We start from the raw sequence: 5,680 nt of genomic DNA on the forward strand, positions 1-5,680 counted from the left end.
AATTTTCATATAAAATGGTTTGTGCATATTTACACTATGTGTGTACCAAATTTCAAGTGTCAGCAAAGCTTCGAACAAATTTGGCAAAGTTTCGAGTTTCAGATGCCGATGAATGTATAACACCTTATAGAACAAAAAGTTTTCTCTCCTGATTTTCGGCTTTAGCGTCATTATTGTATATACAGGGTGGGCCATTAGTGTGAGAAAGTACACTAACTCCCTTGTTACTTATAATACAGAAAAAAAGTTTATATAAAAGTTGTACAGAATCAAGAAACCTAAACTACAAAATTAATTTCAAACATACAGGGCGATGAGTAAAAACGGGACACGCCAAACATTACATTTTTTAAATGGAACACCCTGTATATTTTTAAACAGTTGGATTTCTGAGAAAATTCTATATATGGCAATATAAACAGTTTATCATTTTAGTGCGGGGTTGCCAAGTTATATAGAAAATTCTTAGAATTTTGGAAAAAACATGACCTCAAAGAAGCACACTTGGAGCAAAAATATTTGACAGAGTTATAGGCAAATGTTATACAAAGGCTCCTATATTAGCTAATATCGATATTTTATACAGGAAATTTTTTTATAAGACGGTAATTTTTAGAAAGTTCGAACTTGATTTTCTAAAATTTTTCAAATGGAACACCCTATATTTTATCGTTTTATTTTATTCGCATATCACTCCACTTCAACTTTTATTAAGCATGTTCTATACCTAAAATTGTTAGTTTTTAAGATATGGCAACATTTCTGAAAATACTTAATTTTTATTATTTTCGGTCGCACGAGATGGCTTTGGAAAAAACTGTCACATTGTGTCAACTTGTCAGTTCATAATTTATCATTCCATTTTGAGTTAATTTTATTAGTTAATATTTATTTGTGGTATTCTATAAAATAATAAAAATTAAGTTTTTTCAGAAATGTTGCTATATCTTAAAAACTAACAATTTTAGATATAGAACATGCTTAATAAAAGTTGAAGTGGACCGATATGTGAATAAAATAGAACAATAAAATACAGGGTGTTCCATTTGAAAAATTTTAGAAAATCAAGTTTGAACTTTCTAAAAATGATCGTCTTATAAAAAATGCCCTGTATAAAATATCGATATTAGCTAATATAGGAGCCTTTGTATAACATTTGCCTATAACTCTGTCAAATATTTTTGCTCCAAGTGTTAGTAGTTGAAAGTTAATACAACTTCTTCGAGGTCATGTTTTTTCCAAAATTCTAAGAATTTTCTACATAACTTGGCAACCCAGCAGTAAAATGATAAACTGTTTATATTGCCTTATATAGAATTTTTTCAGAAATCCAACTGTTTAAAAATATACAGGGTGTTCCATTTAAAAAATGTAATGTTTGGCGTGTCCCGTTTTTACTCATCGCCCTGTATGTTTGAAATTAATTTTGTAGTTTAGGTTTCTTGATTCTGTACAACTTTTATATAAACTTTTTTTCTGTATTATAAGTAACAAGGGAGTTAGTGTACTTTCTCACACTAATGGCCCACCCTGTGTATATATATATAGCGGTTTTTTGAATCACCCTGTATATACAGGGTGTCCCGTTCATGTTTCAAAAAAACCTGTGAGCAAGTTCCTCAGGGGAAAATAATAGGGGTAGTTCATGTAAAGTTTTTTTCTTATACGCCCTGTTTTCGAGACACAGTGTGTTGAAGTTGGTTGAATGGTTTTCCTTAATTATCTTTAAATCGGCTAAAGATAAAAATGTCAAAATTTGTACACGGGTAAACATCAATTGTGCGTTAAGAATAATGTGCAAACGGTTTCCTTCTGAAAAGCAGTGTCGCACATAATTCTTAACGTACAGTTTATGTTTACTCGTGTACAAATTTTGACATTTTTATCTTTAGCCGATTTAAAGATATCGTAATTAAGGAAAACCATATGGAAAGTAACAACTTCAACACACTGTATCTCGAAAACAGGGCGTCTAAGAAAAAAACTACATGAACTACCACTATTATTTTTCCATGAGGAACTTGCACACAAGTATTTTTGAAACATGAACTAATTTATCCAGTCAACTATTTCGGAGGGAGGGAGGTCATTTCGTGAAAATAAACCTTAAAAGTTGTTCGGTTTGTTGGGGGTCACCTCGGGATCGCCTTGGTTATCTGAAGGTCAAATAATTTTTTAAATAGAAACTTCTATTTTTCACTTCAGAAATGAAAAAAGCGGAAAATTTTAAGTCGAAATAATAGTTTGATTTTTGGTGAAAGCGATTTTTGAAAATCATCCCTAAGTCGGTTCTGCATCTCTTTTATAAGTCGAAATTGTAAATAATAATAAAGAAACTTCAATATCTGCTAAAAGTAGGGGGTTATCATTTAAAAAACATAGTTAACCGCAAACAGATCTTCAAGTTTCTTTATAGTCCAGGGAAGCAAGGGCTTCCCCTCCGAATTCTTTCGAATAGAACCAATTGACGTGAAACTTGGACTGTAAGTAGAAAATAGTTCAAGAAACAAAAGTTATACAGGGTGATTCAGAGCTTATCCAAAAAAATTTGGGAATAGATGCGGCATGAGAAATAGTCAATATTGTAAACAAACTTTTTGTAAAATCCTTATAGTTATAAGTTATAGCACATTAAACCACTACATAGCTGGACAACTGTAGTCTCTAGCGTCATTCGCAATACGCGTGGAGAGCCATGTGACTCCTAATACTGAAATCCGTCGTTACGGTAGTTTTTACCTGTTATCTGTAGTATTTATATCAGTTTTTTAGTAGTTAGTGTCAAAAATGGCTTGCGTGTATAGCAACTCAGAGTTGATGGATATCGTTTTAATTNCGACACTGCTTTTCAGAAAGAAACCGTTTGCACATTATTCTTAACGCAAAGTTGATGTTTACTCGTGTACAAATTTTGACATTTTTATCTTTAGCCGATTTAAAGATAATTAAGGAAAACCATTTGGAAAGTAACAACTTCAACACACTGTATCTCGAAAACAGGGCGTCTAAGAAAAAAACTTTACATGAACTACCACTATTATTTTTCCATGAGGAACTTGCACACAAGTTTTTTTGAAACATGAACGGGACATCCTGTACAGGATGAGTCACTTTAATTTATCCAGTCAACTATTTCGGAGGGAGGGGGGTCATTTCGTGAAAATAAACCTTAAAAGTTGTTCGGTTTGTTGAGGGTCACCTCGGGATCGCCTTGGTTATCTGAAGGTCAACTAATTTTTTAAATAGAAACTTCTATTTTTCACTTCAGAAATGAAAAGAGCGGAAAAGTCGAAATAATAGTTTGATTTTTGGTGAAAGCGATTTTTGAAAATCATCCCTAAGTCGGTTCTGCATCTCTTTTATAAGTCGAAATTGTAAATAATAATAAAGAAACTTCAATATCTGCTAAAAGTAGGGGGTTATCATTTAAAAAAACATAGTTAACCCCAAACAGATCTTCAAGTTTCTTTATAGTCCAGGGAACCAAGAGCTTCCCCTCCGAATTCTTTCGAATAGAACCAATTGACGTGAAACTTGGACTGTAAGTAGAAAATAGTTCAAGAAACAAAAGTTATACAGGGTGATTCAGAACTTATCCAAAAAAATTTGGGAATAGATACGGCATGAGAAATAGAGTCAATATTGTAAACAAAATTTTTGTAAAATCCTTATAGTTTCTGAGAAAAAATTATTGAAGTTATAGCACATTAAACCACTACATAGCTGGACAACTGTAGTCTCTAGCGTCATTCGCAATACGCGTGGAGAGCCATGTGACTCCTAATACTGAAATCCGTCGTTACGGTAGTTTTTACCTGTTATCTGTAGTATTTATATCAGTTTTTTAGTAGTTAGTGTCAAAAATGGCTTGCGTGTATAGCAACTCAGAGTTGATGGATATCGTTTTAATTTACGATGAAGCAAGACAACATTTGTATTATGGTGAAGTATTTCTGTTATGGTGAAGCAAGACATCATTTGTGTTAGTTCGTAGAAAGTGAGTAAGACGGACCCAAATGTCTTTACACGTGAGTGGATAAAATTTTGAACAATTGCTCTTGCAGCATCGGGTATGTCAAATGATTTTATTATTTAAAAACACAAATTAATTTTATTAGTACTTAATAAAGGCAAAAGCATTTGAATTTGCCGATATAAAATAGGTGCGATAAAATTCTATTTACATATTTCTTTCCTTGCGAAAGTTTTTGTCCGTTTTTATCACCCCGCCATACCGGTCGCATTGTGCGAGGTCAGGTTTCACAGTGGACCAGTTTTCAGTGCCGTGCAGAAGTGTATTTTTAAATCATTTTCGAATTGCCCTTTTTGATTTTTTCTTTACAAAATTGTATTTGTAAGGGTCCCCTGTACATCCAGAATTTTATTTTTTTTGATAAGTTCTGAATCACCCTGTATAGTGCCTATAAGCGTTTTTGCCCAGAGGGTGAAAAATAAAATATTGAAAATAACTCCAGGAGTCGATAAAGCAATCAATTTTAAGCAAAAATTATATTATGAACATTTTTCGATAAGTCACTATTTGTTATTGGTGATCGAAAATGTAAATTTTTTATTAAAAAAAAAAAACGTTTTTCAGTAGTTTTTCTCGAATAACTCGGAAAATAGACATTCATGAAGAGAATGAAGCTTATAGAAAAAGAAAAAGAAATAGGCTGAGATACGGCTGGTTGAAGATAATTTCATGTACGCCAGAAACTAAATTGGAAGCATTTAACGTAAAATATCTAAAAAATCTATTTTTCTAGAAAATGCACAGAACATTTTTTAAAGTACTTTAAAAAATCTTTAAAATGAACTTGACTTTAAGTCGTTAGCGTAAAAATTAACAGTTATGATCAAAATAAAACTGTTAATTAGTTCGGAAAAAAAATCAGTACAAAAATTGATGAATTTTTCACGAGATTTAAAATTAAAGGTAATCCTTCTACAGTTTACATCTTTTATGTGATAAAAATATACTGTACAAGTTTAAGAATGCACATTTCTGAAAATACTACGTTTGGATTGAAAAAAAATTGTTTTCAATTCCAAAAAATACATATTTTTGAAAATAATTTTAAAAATAAAAAAGATGCAAAAAATATTCAAGAGTACAAAAATTTAGATTTTTTCTTCACAGAATATTTGTTTTTTTAATTTGTATAGGATAGAAATTAACAGAGATGTCGCTGCTAGAAGTTTGCAGTTGAGGACGAAGATCATGTTTTTCAAACCCTTTAACCTCAAAAATCTCAAAAATAACGAGTTAAAAAATATTCAATTTTACAATACTTTTAGCTGTCGAAATTTTCCGTAAAATCGTTTTTGGATAGTCTTAATAGCTTTAAAATTNTAAAATCACCCGAGACAAACAACACACCACCCCCTCTGCACAAAATATCCAAAGCTAGTGTAAGCCTGTTCAGGAATATATCAAAGTCTCCCTTAGGAGATCTGTACACTGTCATTAATTTAATATTATCCGTCTCAACGGCAGTGATCTCGTGAAGAGAAAGAAGCTTATAGAAAAAGAAAAAGAAATAGGCTGAGATACGGCTGGTTGAAGATAATTTCATGTCCGCCAGAAACTAAATTGGAAGCATTTAACGTAAAATATCTAAAAAATCTATTTTTCTAGAATATGCACAGAACATTTTTTAAAGTACTTTAAAAAATCTTT

Source organism: Anoplophora glabripennis, unplaced genomic scaffold (assembly GCF_000390285.2).
Source record: "Anoplophora glabripennis isolate ALB-LARVAE unplaced genomic scaffold, Agla_2.0 scaffold676, whole genome shotgun sequence".
In the NCBI taxonomy this organism is placed as follows: domain Eukaryota; kingdom Metazoa; phylum Arthropoda; class Insecta; order Coleoptera; family Cerambycidae; genus Anoplophora; species Anoplophora glabripennis.